Here is a 17,808-nt window from a genome sequence, read left to right as displayed (position 1 = left end):
TGCTAGCTAAACACCGGTGTCGACACATGAGGACGCTGTCAGAGCCTGTCAACCACGTTGGTTAGCTGCGTATATACGAATGTGAATCGCATCATTGGCTGGACTTTGGGATAAGGTGGCATCGTTCTAATCCCATACGGGAGCAGCCAGTCACTCACTGACTAACACTGCAAAACATAATTGTTAAAGTTTTAATTTTAATTTCAGTTCAGGTGAGATTTTCTTTTGTGCGCAGCGCAGATTTTCTGTGCGCAGAGACGTGCCAGCAGTGCGCAGCTTAGAGGGAACATTGCACATGAACTCTTCCACAGAGACTTCATCAAATACAGACCCTCCCTCCTTCAGGTGGACTTTAAATAACTATTACAAAAATGCTTAACAGTGAACTCGACCATCCACACAGTTTGTGTGAGTGCGTTTTTATCTGCTTCGGACCAGAGTCAGGAGACCGTTTTCTGTGCACCACTGAATAATGAATGACCTACGGGCTTTTCACCCCAGCTCTGTGCTGTACCTCCCTGTTATGCATTTAGCCTGAATCTGTACACACGTGTGTGTGTGTGTGTGTGTGTGTGTGTGTGTGTGTGTGTGTGTGTGAGGCTATTTTTGGGGGGTTAAATCCTGTTAAAATGCAAATAACCTTCATTTTTCTGGTTTTAAGTGATTGCCGTCTGCTGCAGGTTTGAAATTGACTCCATTTTCAATCCAATCTGAGCCATCTTATTGTGGATTTCACACTTTCCTGCCACACTACGACACAATAGATGTGGTGTGGTTCCTGTAGCAACAAGCCTGTCAGTCAAGGTCATCCATGACGGAGAGAAAGAGAAAACATGGGGAGGTAGGGGAAAGGGGTGGTGGTGAGTCTGAGCCAGAGTCCTAACAAAGAAAAGCTGTGCTGTTTGATGATGTGTATTTGTGATGGAGAATGTCATGATTTGGGAGGCAGCGTCTCCTCTGTAGGCACTGATGGCACTCATGAATTTAGGAAAGATGCTATGAGGGTCCACTTCAAAAGCACTCTGAGCTCACGTTGCTCCTTTGCTACTCCTATAAGCACTCCTTTTTCAACTGATCAGTAAGTTGTTTCAGTTGTGTACTCATTGCTGTGGTAATGTTACATTCACGTACAGTCATACATTCATCTGTCTTCATCTAGTGGTTGCTCAGAGAAATGACATTGTCAGACAACAAAACTGAAGCAACATAATCCACTTGACGATCATCTGCAGCGTTACTGCACCACTGTACCGCTGGCTTTGGGTCATGAGCGCATCAGACACACTTCACTTATTTATTGGATTCTAACTTTCATGATGATGATACACTATTGAGCTGAAACATTAACAACACAAATATGATGCAATGCCAGTTTTGTGCTCCAACATTCCTGAGCCCTGGACTCCAAAAGACCTCCCACGGTCTGTGATTACATCATGTTAGCAATCATTAGATAGATCCTTAACGTCTGTAAGCTGGAGGATCAGATCAGGCTTCTCCCACATTTGCCCCGACACCCTTTTGCTGGTTCATAGTTTTATCGATCCTACTGTTAGGAGGTGCACAAATTTCACAGTTTGGCCAAAGAAATCCTTAGATGAACATTTCAGAACTTCTACATAACAAACAATCAGTCAAAAATGCTAATTCAGCTTCTATGCCTTACACAAAAGGTATGTAGGGAGCAGCACAGGACCCCTGCACCATACGTAGTAGGTAACACTGACAACAAAGAGGCTGCTGACTGAGATAATGCATATCAGAAAGCATTAAAAGAAGAAGTTGGTGGGGGGAGGGTTGCAAAGTGGCTTACAGGGGACAGGTTGAAGTAACAAGTAAGAAACAAGAACTGTAGAGGGTTTATTAACAAGAGCTATAGGAGTGGCTACCACACACTCCTATAGCTTACAGTCAATCACCCCTAAGCCCACAGATTCAGCCTACTATGATTTTGCTAGTAATACTGGGTAGTAATTAGTAAACATTCTATCCTTGTCTACCTGTTTCATGCCCCAAATCAAAATGGCGCCTGTACTATGGCAGGTCCTTAGTACCTACAGTCAAAAACCAAACCAGCTCTAGTCTCAACCCCATCTATGAAATATCAAAACCCATTCCTCCTGGACTCACAAGCACTGCTTAGAAGCACAGGAAGCACAAGCTGAGATAAAGTATATTTATAACAAAGTAAAGGATGAACATCAGACACGTGCACAGCAGCGTATTAATCAGGAGCCTTGATCAATATTCTACATGGGTTAGTACGACTGGATAAATGCAATTTGAGCGGCGTGATCAGATTATATAGTCATTATTTTATGGTCATGTGACACATTATTATTTACAAAGCCTTTATTAGAGAACAGTCACATTTGTTGCGTAAACCTGTATCCATATCTATAGGTTGTTTATCTGCGCAGCGCAGCAGGTATTATATAAGCAAACTCAGTGAATCTGTAAAAAGGACGGCCTGTTCATTGAAGTGGTAGTCAGACCTGCACCAGTGGGATAAGAATGAAATATCCTCAACTGTCAGGTGTTCTTTGAAACACCTTTGATGCCGTTTAGGAACTGGTGAATTGACTATGAGCAGCATCAATTGCAAAAGTGGCACGCAGCGCTGTTAGACAAAGTCCGCACAGAGCAATCCGAGGTGTGGCTCTCTGCTCTTTAATTCCCAGTTTTAGTGCTAATCTGACCCAGCTTGTAGACTCATTCGGTTTGACATGAAGGCTCTTCATTTATATGTCCTGATCTGATACCCTGAACCCCGTACTTTAGAGCATTATGCGTGACAGCCCTTCATAACACCCAAGGTGCTCCAGGTTAATAGTTCACTGCTCTCATTGTTGCTGTATAGCTACAGCTCAGAAAGAAGAGCCGATACATGTTGGCCTAGGTTTACACACAGTGGGTATAAACTATTAAGAAAGAGACACCAGAGAATGTATTCCTCTATTTATCATCTTTGCAAGAGAGCTTGGTTAATGTTGTCATTTATTGCAAAGGATGATATAGACTACGTGCAATCTGTAACTAGTGGAAGTGAGTGGACAGATTACTAGGACTTATTTCTTTTTTGATGCTCTTTTAAATACGTAAAATTGCTAATGACAACAGAAGGCTGTAGCTTTTGAAAACGATGAAATAGTTCCTGATTCTTAGCCCAGTCAGGCTTTGTGATATTCTAACAGAAACCAGGAACCTATCCCAGTTGGCGTAGGACAGGAGGCAAGGTACAACCTGGACAGGCCACCAACCTATCACAGGGCAACACAGAGAGACAGACAACCATTTACACCGAATTTAGGTTAGAGCTAATTAACCTAATCCCACTAACTGCATGCCTTTGGCCTGTTGGAGGAAGGTGGAGTACTCAGACACAAGAGACACCATGCACACTCCACACAGAAAGGTCCCCGCAAGATGGGGAATTTGAACCCACGACCTTCTTGCTATGAGTCGATGGTGCTACCATTACTACCGCTCCATCATGACACGCACTGTTTTATGGTCAAAGTTTCAAATAATGAGGTCGGACTCAGTACAGCTGATCCCTGAAGCCAAAAGCTTTGAATGCTTGGTTTCAGCAAAGGTTTTCCCCTCGACATAGAAACTGAACATCAATTCATCTCAGTGGAATCATCCATAACATGCATCTGTGCACTGTTTATATTCCTGAGCTGTTAAGGTGTTTAGTATTAGAGGGACCATATCAGAGCATATCTGAAGGGAAAAGTCTTTTTTTACAGCTAGACAATGTGGCATTTTTCCAGAATGAGGTCTAGATTATATTTAGGGAAGGTGTCAGGTGTATTCTTACACTACTCATCTCACGTCTTCCAGTTATGGTGAATGCTTTGGGCTGACAAAGGACCTCAGCCTCTGGTTTCACCTAAGGGGCTGTAGCCCTGTAATCAACACAGCTCATCTTCGTTTTACCTGGCTCAGCTCAGATTCTCTCTCTCTCTCTCTCTCTCTCTCTCTCTCTCTCTCACACACACACACACACACACACACACACACACACGCGTTGTGGCTGAATCACGGTAGTTTCAACTGGCTAGCGTAGCTGCTGCTGCTGCTGCTGCTTTAGATACTGTTTGCTTCCTCATACTCCTCTGGGCTGTACCATCTCAGAGCAGAGCAGGGGTCCTCAAGGATTCCAGGATGTCCTCGCTGTCAGCCTCTTTCTCTTCTGTGTTGCTGTGTTGCATCCATTTGTAACAAACGCCTCCACTCGACCACCTCCTCCATCATCACCTCCCTGTCACCTATGAGCCACAGAGCCTGCAGTCTCCCAGGGCGCTCGGCCAGAAACAACGTAGCCTCCTAATACCCTGAACTGTGTCTAATTTCACTCCCCCCTCTGCTTATAGTACAATCTCATCATTTCCAGCTTGCAAACCGAGCGGAAGAGAGGGAAGGGAGAGAGAGAGCGAGAGAGAGTGAAAGAGAGCGAGAGAGAGAAGGAGGGAGGGAGGGCGATGTTTTGAGCTGGTTTGCAGGAGGAGAGGTTGGCCTGAGTGCGTTCTGTCTGCTCTTCAGAGGCATCCAGGTGAGCTGTTTCCTCCTGGAAGGTAAGAGCAAGGCTGAGATTGGCGCTTGTTTTGTCCTGCATCCCTTGTCATCACCCCCACCCCGCCTCCACCTCCTCCTTTCTTCCCTTGCCTCAGCTGCATCCCTTCTGTTCGCGTGTGTGTAAATGAGCATGAATAGTATTCCCCAGACACACCACACATACACACGTAACACTGTACAATGTACAGATGTGCAAGGGCGTCAGCATATGTGCATTTAGGGGGAATGGATTTGATTTATGTGCGAGCATAGTGTGCGTACTAGGCTTTTTGTTCAGGACCGGAGTAATGATAGGCTGTCATACTGGCATGCATGACAGCCTGAAAGTAGTCCACCTGAGTATCAGTTTGTGTCAGTGGGGAGGATGTGATGAGGGACTCTGAGGGTAGAAGGGAAGTAGCGAGAAGACATTGAGTGTCTGTGCCAGTGTGTGTCTGCAGTTTTCGCAACAAAGTCAAATCTTAACGTCACTACTGTCAGCTCCCCTCCTTCTTTCCTTCACTCCCCCCCTCCCTCGTGCTAATAGGTAGCATTTCCGTTGTGGCGCTGAAATGGGTGCTGATGTGTACTCGTCTAATGGACGGGATGTTCCGCTGCAGCGTTTTTCTGCTCACTCTACAATATGATGTCCCACTTTGGGCAAATTTGCAACACGCTCCTCTTTTTCCGAGCCCGGAGGGATGGAATGTGGGCATTGTGGGGAGGATGAGCGAAAGGGGGAGAGAGAGAGGAAGACAGGGACAGGCCATTTACCATCTGTGGTAGCGTCTCGTGGATGTGTGCGAGCCTTTCTGCAGGGCCATATGCAGCTCCTTGGGAAGACAAGCCAAGCTGTTAGGAAGTAGAGAGAATAAGGAAGGAGGGCTGAAACAGGAGACACAGGGTGTAATCTGTTTGAGAGCATAAGTGTCAGAATAAAGAGCCAAATCGAGAGTAGTGTCCTCTTAATGGAGAAGCTTGAAAGGCTGTTCATGCTGCACTCAATGGAAGGCATAAGTGGAGGCAAACTTGGCTTCCTCTGTGTTTATATGTCTGCAGGAATACCTAACTGTGCAGCTCTACTTTACTTACTGTGGTCAGCTCCACTGTGACATCACTTATTGGTTTTGACTCTGACATGTTGGTTTGCGGGAGCCAGAAGTGACTATATTTGGAGTGCTGAGTAGCACAACTTAGTACTCCATCCTGTGCGAGTACCCGCGTACCTGCCAGTTACTACTAAGTTACAAACTAAGAAAATTTCACTCTACAAAACTGATACACAAACTTTTTGAATAGCAGTGGATTGTGATGCAGATAATTCAATTAAAATACTCCAAAAGGTGTTGACAGCAAGTTATACACAATCTAGAGGTCCAGTTAAGGTACTGAACATAGTGTGGTCAGGCCTAGCAGACATCCGTTTTTCCATACCAGGCTGTAAAAACATTGGAGTCTGTGGGGATTGACTTGCTTTTGGACCCAGACTTAAGTGGTCACTTGAGGAAACTATCTGGCACTTCTGCTCTGGCTTCATTCTTCAGCCAGAGCAGACGAGCCACACAAGACTTTGTAAGTCTTGGCTGTAAAAAACAATGGAGCAAAACAAACCAAAACAAAAAGATGTTATTTTGAGTGAGTCAGTATGTTTGAACTAATGATCTAGGTCAGACTAAATGTCATCTATAGCCAGCAGTATCCTTTCCAAGAACTCCATTCCAACTTCTTAGATGAATCCAATGACAGACAGTGTTTCCTCAGGGTGAGCTTGTCACAGGTGCAGCATATATTAGCCACACATTAGGTGTATTGTGATAAATCAAATCTTGGTGTTATCCAAGTCAAACCCAGCCCATGACTTTCAGGTCAGATTGGGACCACGGATCACTTGCTTATGCATCCAAAGTAGCTACAGTGGGGCAAAAAAGTATTTAGTCAGCCACCGATTGTGCAAGTTCCCCCACCTAAAATGATGACAGAGGTCAGTAATTTGCACCAGAGGTACACTTCAACTGTGAGAGACAGAATGTGAAAAAAAATCCATGAATCCACATGGTAGGATTTGTAAAGAATTTATTCGTAAATCAGGGTGGAAAATAAGTATTTGGTCAATAGCAAAAATACAACTCAATACTTTGTAACATAACCTTTGTTGGCAATAACAGAGGTCAAACGTTTACTATAGGTCTTTACCAGGTTTGCACACACAGTAGCTGGTATTTTGGCCCATTCCTCCATGCAGATCTTCTCGAGAGCAGTGATGTTTTGGGGCTGTCGCCGAGCAACACGGACTTTCAACTCCCGCCACAGATTTTCTATGGGGTTGAGGTCTGGAGACTGGCTAGGCCACTCCAGGACTTTCAAATGCTTCTTACGGAGCCACTCCTTTGTTGCCCGGGCGGTGTGTTTTGGATCATTGTCATGTTGGAAGACCCAGCCTCGTTTCATCTTCAAAGTTCTCACTGATGGAAGGAGGTTTTGGCTCAACATCTCACGATACATGGCCCCATTCATTCTGTCCTTAACACGGATCAGTCGTCCTGTCCCCTTGGCAGGAAAACAGCCCCATAGCATGATGTTTCCACCCCCATGCTTCACAGTAGGTATGGTGTTCTTGGGATGCAACTCAGTATTCTTCTTCCTCCAAACACGACGAGTTGAGTTTATACCAAAAAGTTCTACTTTGGTTTCATCTGACCACATGACATTCTCCCAATCCTCTGCTGTATCATCCATGTGCTCTCTGGCAAACTTCAGACGGGCCTGGACATGCACTGGCTTCAGCAGCGGAACACGTCTGGCACTGCGGGATTTGATTCCCTGCCGTTGTAGTGTGTTACTGATGGTGACCTTTGTTACTTTGGTCCCAGCTCTCTGCAGGTCATTCACCAGGTCCCCCCGTGTGGTTCTGGGATCTTTGCTCACCGTTCTCATGATCATTTTGACCCCACGGGATGAGATCTTGCGTGGAGCCCCAGATGGAGGGAGATTATCAGTGGTCTTGTATGTCTTCCATTTTCTGATGATTGCTCCCACAGTTGATTTTTTCACACCAAGCTGCTTGCCTATTGTAGATTCACTCTTCCCAGTCTGGTGCAGGTCTACAATACTTTTCCTGGTGTCCTTCGAAAGCTCTTTGGTCTTGGCCATAGCGGAGTTTGGAGTCTGACTGTTTGAGGCTGTGGACAGGTGTCTTTTATACAGATGATGAGTTCAAACAGGTGCCATTCATACAGGTAACGAGTGGGGGACAGAAAAGCTTCTTACAGAAGACGTTACAGGTCTGTGAGAGCCAGAGATTTTCCTTGTTTGAGGTGACCAAATACTTATTTTCCACCCTAATTTACGAATAAATTCTTTACAAATCCTACCATGTGGATTCATGGATTTTTCTTTCACATTCTGTCTCTCACAGTTGAAGTGTACCTCTGGTGCAAATTACTGACCTCTGTCATCATTTTAAGTGGGGGAACTTGCACAATCGGTGGCTGACTAAATACTTTTTTGCCCCACTGTACATATTATAATAATGCCCAAATGTCTCTTCTTTCTGTTAAAAGTGTGATTGCCACATTGTATGTTTGGAAGGATATTGTTCTACTTTCAAAAGCCTTAGCATGACAAGCACTGTGTGGGACTCTGAGGCTGTTGCTATAATATGAAATCTTTATGTATAAACCCGACTTCAATTGGAACATGTGTTGGTTCTGCAGAATTGTTTTGACTTACTGTCCTATGAAGAGGAGGAGAGTTTTACAGTTGGACTTAGACATTAGTCTGGTTGTCTTGTCCTGGATCCCGTTGCCCTTTGTTTCCTGCTCTGGGGACTGTACTGTACTAAAGTTGAACAGTGTTGGGCCTATGTGCAGATCCACATGTTGGACACTGCTAAAACACAAACATGCGACTGTTACAACTTGTGTACAGCCTCTTCCCAAGAGTAAGCATCACTGTATGCCTCAAGTATTTGGATGAGGAATGGACATTTCTTGTTTATTGAAGTAAAAACAAGCTTGGTAAAGTTGATGCTTGTAAGACAAACACTACCTCTGATCACAGGTTAGATACCGCATAACCATATGAGCTAAGGTCTGTTTAGCTAAAAAGGTTGGTTGCTACCTATCCTTAAGGAATTTGTCAGAATTCAAGCTGCCAAGTTCAGGCAGTTGCAGTGGATATTTCCCTGACTATAATCCTACTGTGAGAGATGTGCTGTGAGAGGACTGGCTTTGTGAGACTGAAAACAAGCACAAAAACACAGCTTCCAAGCAAAAGCTTTTCTTACCCTGTGTTTGTACCACCACTTTGTCTTAACCTTGTCCTCGATGGATTGCACCCACTAAGACAAGTTTTGTTTGTCCAGGTTTGTAGGGATTACTACCAATACCTGCGCATCAAATAAATCCAGAGCATCAATATTGTCTGTACCGGCTCCTAGAAAGAGAAGTAAGGAATGGTCCCTTCAGTGTAAGACCCTCACCTAGGCAGGTCTCTGACAGCGAACACGATACTTTTATTCAGATGCAAATCCCTGGAGATGGAGTCAGTGGCACATGGTGTGATTCATATCATCAAGTGGCTACAAAGTGAATGTGTTTACTTTAGTGGCACTTGTGCTAATGAGTCAGTGGTAAATGCCCTATTAGACCTGAGATCTGCATCTAGTAATGCTGTTTTGTTATGCTGATTTCAAGTGGACTGTTACATAAAACTGGTTTTTAAATACTAGAGTGCTGCAGAGCAGAGTATGCTAGCGGTCATTAAGGGGCTTAACAATGCCAATAACATGATAGCGCTCTTGTGCGTCAAACACTCTGGTCCAGCCTCCAATACCTCAACAACAGCTAAATGAAGTGCCATGGAAGTTTATGCAAAGATATCCACTGACATTTACTCTTGTTTACTACACAGATTAACTATAAAGTTAGCTGTAACCTTAGTTATGGTACACAGCGGAAGACCAGAGCTGTGTTAGTTGTGTTTGCTGTGTTGGCCATGTTGGGGGATCACGGGGAGAGTTTTGACAAACAGCTGGATAATAATATTATAGTCAGTTGCCAAGCAGATGCTACAAAGATGCGTTACTGAGAATAGAGTAACTGTTGGAGATTATGTATGGGAATTTCAGGAGCAGGACCACGCCTCCAAACACGCTCCTTCCAGCTGTCATCTATATAGGTTCCCCTAGTTCTGCAAGCTGATCATTCTCGTTTACGTGCCCCACCCTCCCTCCCTCCTTCTTCTCCATTCTTCAACTTCTTCACTTCCGTGTAATGAATCCTCAGAGCAGCCCTTGTCTTCAGGGAGACAAAATCAGAAAATTGCCACTAGCACTTCTGCATTATAAAAAAGCCAAATGTTGCTCTGCTCATTAAATTGTTTTTATTCTAATGCTGCACTCTTGGCTTGGGTTTCACAGCCTTATGTGACAGTGTTTGATGATGAGCGAGGGCTAACGTGCCAGGGCTTAGGAAGGAGCGAAGTCAGAGGGGGGCGGAGGTTGAGGTAAGGAGCTGGCGACGTCACAGCTGTTCTCTTGAGTGACCGAGCACTGTCCTGAAGCTGGAACAACTGGGAAGTGAGCCAATTTAGTCATTTATGTCTCTGGACCTTTCGTTCTCCAGTGTCCCAATCATAGGCAATGACTGGCTACACTAATCAGGGAGGTAGGAGGGTTGCCTGAGTCATTAACTGGCCAGAACACTTCCTCCTCCAGGAAGGTAACTGGACCTCAGAAGCTTCGGTCATTCTAAGAGACGAGGCTGGTTGGCACTGGTCACTGAACCTGAGATACTGATGCACATGGGTGATATTTGTAAGACATTTCACACAGTGATGCAGTGATAGATGCCGAAGCGTCTTTGCAAAACGACATCTTATAGTTTGTTATTCATTAAGCCTGTTCCCAAGCTTATTCTATAGGACTGCATGACAAATACAAGCAGTAGTTCTAATGTTTCTACAGTAAATTCTAGTATATTCTTAAAGATTATTAGGACACCTAATTAAAACTGAATGTTTGAATCCAGACCGAGTTCAGAGTTTAGTATATTCTGACAGCATTTCATGTTAACATCCATCGACATGTTGAAACACAGTCAGTAAATGCTGTCAAGCAACCAGTGTGATCCTGGACAGACCTCTGCACATCTCTGAAATCGCTGTTATTGGGTTTTTTAATATGAGAGGTCCATAACAAACATAAACTGTGATATTTAGAGTTTTACCCTCTGTCGTTACGAGCTGAGTAATTAAACTCAGGGTTCTAGTTTCATTATTCATTATAAATTCAGTTTGGGAAAATAATATTACTAATTACTGTTATTACTTTAATAATAATACTTACTTTTATAGTTAGATCCAATGCTTGATTCTCTGCCTGTGCAGTCTTAGAATCATCAGTCTTGGAGCTGCCTGTCCGAGTCTATGCTTGTTTTTGACTTTAAGTAGTCCCGCGAGATATTTGTCCATTAGGGCTGCCACAAACGATTATTTTGATAGTCGACTAGTCACCGATTATTTTTGCGATTAGTCGACTAATCAGATCATCATCCATTAGACGTAAAACTACAGCTTATTGCACCAGCAGCATCTGCTCATATAACTATCATTAGCTTACAGCTTTAAGTGTTTAAGGTCTGTGCTCACTAAAAATAAAGACAAGATGATAGTTTATTAAATTTTAATGAAATTTGCAATTGTTTCGGTGAAGTTTAATAAACTCCTTGCTATCTAAAATATAACAGGACACTGGAGTATATTCTGGAGCATCTCACACTTCTGATAATCAGCTGTCTGCTTGACGTTTATTCAGCTGTGTAAAAACTATAACTTTAATCTCAGACAAACTGATTTACTCAGGAACAAATAAAATACTAAAAAAAAAAAGCCAAACAATAACATTTTAAGTTATCTAAGTGACTCATATATATTTAACCTGAGTAGCGAAAGACAGCGGTGGGTTTGAAAACGATTTGCGGGGAGTCCGGTGTTCTCACGGCGCTAGTGAGCCTAGCCCCCGGCTCGCTAACGAGCTAGTGGGTAACAGATGTCTCCGAAAACGTCGGAGCGCTTTTGAAAATATGTGGTGTCCTGATAAACTGAGCAGATATTTGAGGTTTACACAGCTACATTCTCGCCTGAAAATATGTTAAACGTTTATTTTGTGACCCAGAAAGAATAATGAGAGTAACATTAAAACTAACTAGCTGCCGCCATTGTTGGAAACTGCGCTGGGCCGCGCTATGAATTCTGGGACACAGCTGCTTCTTCTTCTTCTTCTTCTTCTTCGGGGTTTAACGGTAGCTGACATCCTTGTACATGCAATGCTGCCATCTTCTGTTTCAGTCCGTTATTACACTCTTAAATCCTGCCACTTACTCCTGCGTCTTTTGGGATCTTACAAAGTTTCAAACGACGCGTCGACTATTAAATCAGTCGTCGACGATTTTGATAGTCGACGTAATCGTGACTAGTCGACAAATCGTGGCAGCCCTATTGTCCATGATCATTTCTTTGAGTAGTGATGCCATAAATTATGTAGCGTTTGATTTTCCTACATTTTTATCAGGCCAATACTCTGATACAACACATCTTCTGAATGTTTCCATCCTTTTCAGTGTAATTCTCCTTGAGCCTCACAGTTCACCTGTAAATGGAGTTAATTCATAGCTTCTTGTAATTCCTATGCTGTTAAGGAACAAGGTCACATGGATTTAACTGAGAGGTAGTAACTGCATCTTTTTCACTTTCTTCACTTTTCTGAGCTTCACAGTATATTTTCTTGCCAGTCACCTCCTCTAGCTCTACCCACTACAAAGGAGAGAGAAAGAGACACACTGTCTCCAGCATGTCTGCCACAGGGTCTCATCAGGGGTGAGATGCCCAAGACCCTTCACCCACACCAAATTTACTTTAAGGTTGTAAAGTTGGGCATTTTCACCTACAGTAGGAGTTCATGCAAACTGACTGACCTGTACTTCTGTGTGGCCTTCGTTTTTCAAGCATGCCATCTGTTACTCTAATAGCGTCAAAAACATGTATTATTTATTATATTAAATCAAAGCATTGTAAAATTAGATCTCACCTCTTCTTTTACGTGTGCCTGTGTGACTGTTCTGTAAAGTGGGCTCAGTTAAAGGCTAACTTTCATTTGTGATTTCTGCCTATTGCATCGACTGTGCGGATGCTCAGCTGCTGATGTTTCTCCAAAGTCTACTGAGTGCATCTCTAAAACATGTCAACGTTGCTTTGTGTCGTTGAAGTGGAGATTAATGATGTTATGTCTCCCTTTCAAGGACTTACTCAGAAGTAAGTAATATGTTGTCATTGTCTCACCGCTGTGGGATTTCTAGATGTCAAAGCCTGTTGAAGGTGGTCCAAATGCAAGATGAGGTGAAAATATGAGAACTGCAAATGCAGTACGTATCGCTGCAATGAAAAGTCTCTATCTAGGCCATAATTTATCTGTTGGGATACTTTTATTCCACCACGTATGATAATTAAGACTCTCATCCACAATATCTTAGGGCTGGCATTCAAAATGATGAAGACCCACAGCAGATCCATTTGCATGTTTTATTTTTCTGGTGCATTTAATGAGTGCCAGCAGAACTCAAGGATACTGGAAACTAGGTGTGTGTGTGCCAAAAAGGGAGCTGCAATACTTCATAACAAAGTAACTTCTGTAATATGTTAAAACTTCCAACTCAGTATTTTCATACTTGCACAGAGACAGTCTCATCATTTAAGGTTGACCCTATAGGTCGAGCTGTGGGACTGAGTACAGATGACGTGTTGCCTGACTTTGTCTTCATGAAGTGTGTCCACACCATGTGCAAAATGGAAATGCATTCGTGCTGTGGGTTGAGCCTCAATGTGAGCCAAGTTTCCATGGTTGATAGCTTTGAGTTAGCACGAGCACACAAGTAGGCTTTATGGCTTATTGGTCTTTTATGGCCTCTGAGGTTCTTGTCATCGTTCAAGCTAATGTCATCAGTAACTACTCCTGTGGAGATGGTTGCATTAGTGTGGTCCTGGCTGCGCTCGTTCCTGCCCTGGATTTTCATCACCGTATGACAACACTACGATAAGATGAATCTTCAGTGATCCCTGTGGGGCAAAGGGGTCAGTGCAGAATAAATTATAGATAGCAAAACAATGTAGTTTGTTTATTTGTCTCTGTGTGTGTTGGTATATCAGAGTGTTGATGGTGGAGGGTAGTAGTGATTAAAGAGGCTGTCCTTCAATAAGAATCGATATGGTGTAATTGCATCTGCGGCGGGTTTTCCCTGTCTTGGTGGGGTGTTCCTGTCTTGGCAACAGAGAAAAGCCAGATGCAGCAAGGCCTCTACATACCGCCGTAAACCAGTCAGTCTGGATGGATGATAATATGTAGCACACTGTCTTTCCCCAAAGCGTTTTTAAGAAGTAAATATCGTGGTCATGTTGCCTGCTTACACATCCAGAGGGCACGAAGAAACAATGGGATTCAGTTTGAGTCATGTTTCTGGCCATCTGACAATTCTTTGTGCAGTACTCTTTGTTTAGCCCTGTCCTCATTGCCAACTCATGAGAGAAATACCTCTTTAGCTGCTAAGCTCAAATATATCCACTGCCTATCTGCTGCTTGTTACTGAGCAGGTAGTGTGCAGCTGCCACAGCATGCAGAAATACAACTTTATGAGATTGATGAGACTCATCTGGAGGTTTGATTACCACCTCACTCAGTCCTATACAAGGTTTAGTCAGTATAATTTGGGTCTACATATCTCAAAGCTGTTTGAAATTTGCATCGCATAATCAGCTCAGACAGCTTGCTCCATTTATCTTCCTTTTTTCAATCAAACCTAAATGAAAATGTTAGAAAATAGTATATAATGTCTAGAGTTGTTATCTTCAGCCAAGACAGAGAAAAGTTGAAAGCTAAAATATTCCCAATTAGAAAAGCTTTCACTATTATGTAAATATTATGTGGCTTTTTGTGTTTAATTGTTGTATTTAGGTTGCCCAGGTCTGCGAGGCTGCCCAGGAGAGTTTGCAAGCCACTGTCAAACCCATCTCTACTGTTTTTCAATTTACAGCATGTAGTGCGGTATAGATTCTCTGGTGGGTGAATATGATTCATATGATTCACACATATGATTCAGATGGCCCCGCCCCTCTCTGAGCCTGGTTTCTTCCTGTTAAAAGGAAGTTTTTCCTTCCCACTGTCGCCAAAGTGCTTGCTCATAGGGGGTCATATGATTGTTGGGTTTTTCTCTGTATGTATTATTGTAGGGTCTACTGTGCAATATAAAGCGCCTTCAGGTGACTGTTGTTGTGATTTGGTGCTGTATAAATAAAACTAAAATTGAATTGAATTTGTTACTTGATTGTTATCTGCTGCTGAGTCTCTTTAGCACTGCTAGAATTGCAGCCACTAGAAGAACACCTGTTCAATCAGTAAAATGAGTTTCACTTTGATCTGCTGACACACTAAAGTGAAAATAAACTTCGTTTTAAAGTAAAGTTTAAATATATCCAGTTTAAAATTTTCAGAGCTCTAATGTGCGGCTGCCATGTAAGGAATTAGCAGCAGCCCTGAGAACGCGCTCAGCTTTGAAATAACTTGAAATAAGAAGTTTGTTTTACCACTGTGTGCACTAAATCACAAGAGTCATGATTTTATTCAGCAATAATCGCTCATCTTATTTGCAACACTGTTACATTTTTCTGTTATTTTTAAACATTAGCTCTTTGTTCTTGTGGAAAGTAAAACGCTATTAGATGAAGCCGTGGATAAAACAGGTTTAGGATTTTTAGCAGATCAAAGTTGCTTAATGCCTGACCTTGATGGTTGATATGTGCAGTGGGATATTCTCAGTGCTAGACTTTTCACAGAGCCTCTGTGTGTAATTGCTCAGTGAGTTTGGGATCCACGCTGCTTATTTTAATCTCAGTAGTTTGGTAAGTGACATGTGCAACCAGTGACCGCCAGGACATTTTAGGCTGCTAATTTACCCATGCAGTTTTCCACTTTAGCTGTTAAATGTGATGTGTGATGTGGATTCAGTGTTGAACATTTACTCATTCACTAGTCCATCTATGAATTTCAGGGTCGTGACTGCAATTAAGCAAGAAAGCAGCCTGTGTAATCTGGTCCTGGGCAGCAGTGATGTAACTCACACATGGCTACTGTCTTATTTGGGTATTACTCTAATTAGCATTGCCACTGGTTAATTTTTAAAAGAGGGCAAGACAGTCAATACCATTGTGCGGTATTCCAGAAGCCTGTAACTTAGTTCTGCATTAACCGTTTTATCCTTCTTTTATTAGTTGGTTTCACTGACGTGCGTGTCCTTCATGCCTTCATGCCTCTGGTTTCTTATAATTCTCTGATGTTGACTTCTTGGAACCTAGACATCTTTAAACAGACACTCTCATCAAATATTGATGCCTTGTAGTGCGATAGGTCCTAAATGACTGCATTTGTTTTTGTTAGTTTAATGTGCTGCTCCAGATGACAACTGCTGTCACTGAGGACATGCTGGATGTGCATGGGACTCAGCTATATTCTCATTACCGTGTGTGACTCCAACCTCCTCATTTCTTTTTATTTTCTCCACATCTTACTCCGGTGTATTACTTGGCCCAGTTTACGCGCTCGTTTGCCTAAACGTGTTCTTATGTCACTCCCTTGCTTGGAGTTTAATTTCATGCTTGAAATCTTCTGAATGAAAGTGGCCGCATTGCTTAACTTTTTTTAAACTGAGCTAATATGAAAAAAGTGATTTTGAATTTGACTGACAAGAAAGAATTGTCTTCAGAGAATCAGTCAAAACTGTAAAATATTTGCTGAATTTGTAAATATTATTTAACTTGCAATTGAAAGTAGGAAAACATCGATCATGGTTATCTGACTTTGTGGAGATGTTGGACTAAATATGTTGCATGTAGGTATGCAATTTTTATGCAATTGATTGAATACTTTATTTAAAGCTGCAGAGGGTTCAGTGTGTGTCAAGTCCAGATGTCAGTTGGTTCATACAGGTTTGAGAATATCTTGTTACCTTTTAAGTGTGATACTTCCAATAATTGAATTTTGATCTCTCGGACTTGAAGCTTTGAAGCTGCACATCCTCTCCACTTTAGAGCTAAAGCTGTTTAGCTGGAAGAGCTACAGTGTGCAGTGAAAGCATCATTATTCTGGGTTGCCAGTGAGATGTCAGTATTGCAGTCGGTGGGGAGATTTGCAGCTGTTGTAACTGACTCGTAATTACTAAAAAATACTTGGTTGGATGGATGGGAGGTGTAATTTAACTTGTAATTACTCAAGTTATCTGGACACCTGCAGGTGGGTGACAAAATGCTTATTGGATTGGTTTGACATTCATCTAAGTGGTGTAAAGTGCTCTCTAACAGGTCAGGAGATTTACAGTATTGGGGTTGCGATCTAGTGACGGTCACAGAATATGAGCCACCTGTATTAACTGATGCTTTAAGGGGACATGCAGACCTACCATTGCAATATTCCAAGACCCTCCCACTGTCTTCGCTGCGTGGGGTAAACATTTTGCTCTTCACTTTAATTTTTCCTCTGATTGTACATCATCATCATTACAGACCTGTAGTTTCGTTTATACAATATGATATCTTAAAAACAGGAATAACTGTTTCACCCTTTGCACTGAGCGAAATTCTTCAGCAATCCATCATGTCTCCACATTTTGCTGATAGAAAAGGAAAAGTCTTCAGAAATAGTTCTCCAGACTTCTTGAAGGACCTTAAAAGGTCTTCTTTGGATGCTGGCTGCCTTTTGTTCTGTTGTCTCTCGCAATGATCCCAGACCAATCCAAGACTGATAGTGTTCCATTATGTGCTTTTCTACCCAGATATGATTTTACTGCAGTGTACTTGGGATCATTGTCATGAGGAAAAATAAAGCAAATGTCAATCAGATGCTCTCTAGATGGTATTATGTGGTGGATCAAACTCTGTCAGTACTTTTGAGTGTTTGTAATTCCATCAGTTTTGACAAGATCTCCAACTGCAGCTCCAACCATAACAGAGTTTCTACCATGGCTGTAGACGCTCACTGCCAAGCTTCTCTTCTCAACACCTTCGTACTGACATTACTTAGAGCCCAAAATGTCTTTAAAGTTTGGATTAATCACTCCAAAGCCCTTTTTCCCATTGATTTTTCAATCTACTTCTTGTGTAATTTTGCGTACATCAACCTTTGTTTACCTTCCTTAAGAACGGCTTCTT

General features: G+C 42.5%; 1 protein-coding gene across 3 annotated transcripts in view; it reads left to right on the top strand.

The window, feature by feature from the left end:
• Nucleotides 1-17,808, top strand: part of cdk14 (cyclin dependent kinase 14) — a 240,744-nt gene that overhangs the window by 65,259 nt on the left and 157,677 nt on the right. Inside the window, exon 1 of one of the 3 annotated variants that reach the window (XM_085472878.1) lies at nucleotides 4,401-4,558. The exons of 1 other annotated variant lie outside the window; for it this stretch is intronic. The gene's annotated coding sequence lies outside the window, so the exon portion shown is untranslated. Of the gene's footprint in view, nucleotides 1-4,400; nucleotides 4,581-17,808 lie in introns of those variants that run through there. One more of the 3 variants, XM_085472877.1, reaches the window with a different exon arrangement.

Source organism: Copadichromis virginalis, linkage group LG11 (genome assembly GCF_057382275.1).
Source record: "Copadichromis virginalis isolate Kocher_CV1m ecotype Utaka linkage group LG11, C_Virginalis_male_GT1.1, whole genome shotgun sequence".
NCBI lineage: Eukaryota > Metazoa > Chordata > Actinopteri > Cichliformes > Cichlidae > Copadichromis > Copadichromis virginalis.
The sequence above is the reverse complement of the archived record's forward strand: the minus strand, read 5'-3'. Positions and strand labels throughout refer to the sequence as shown.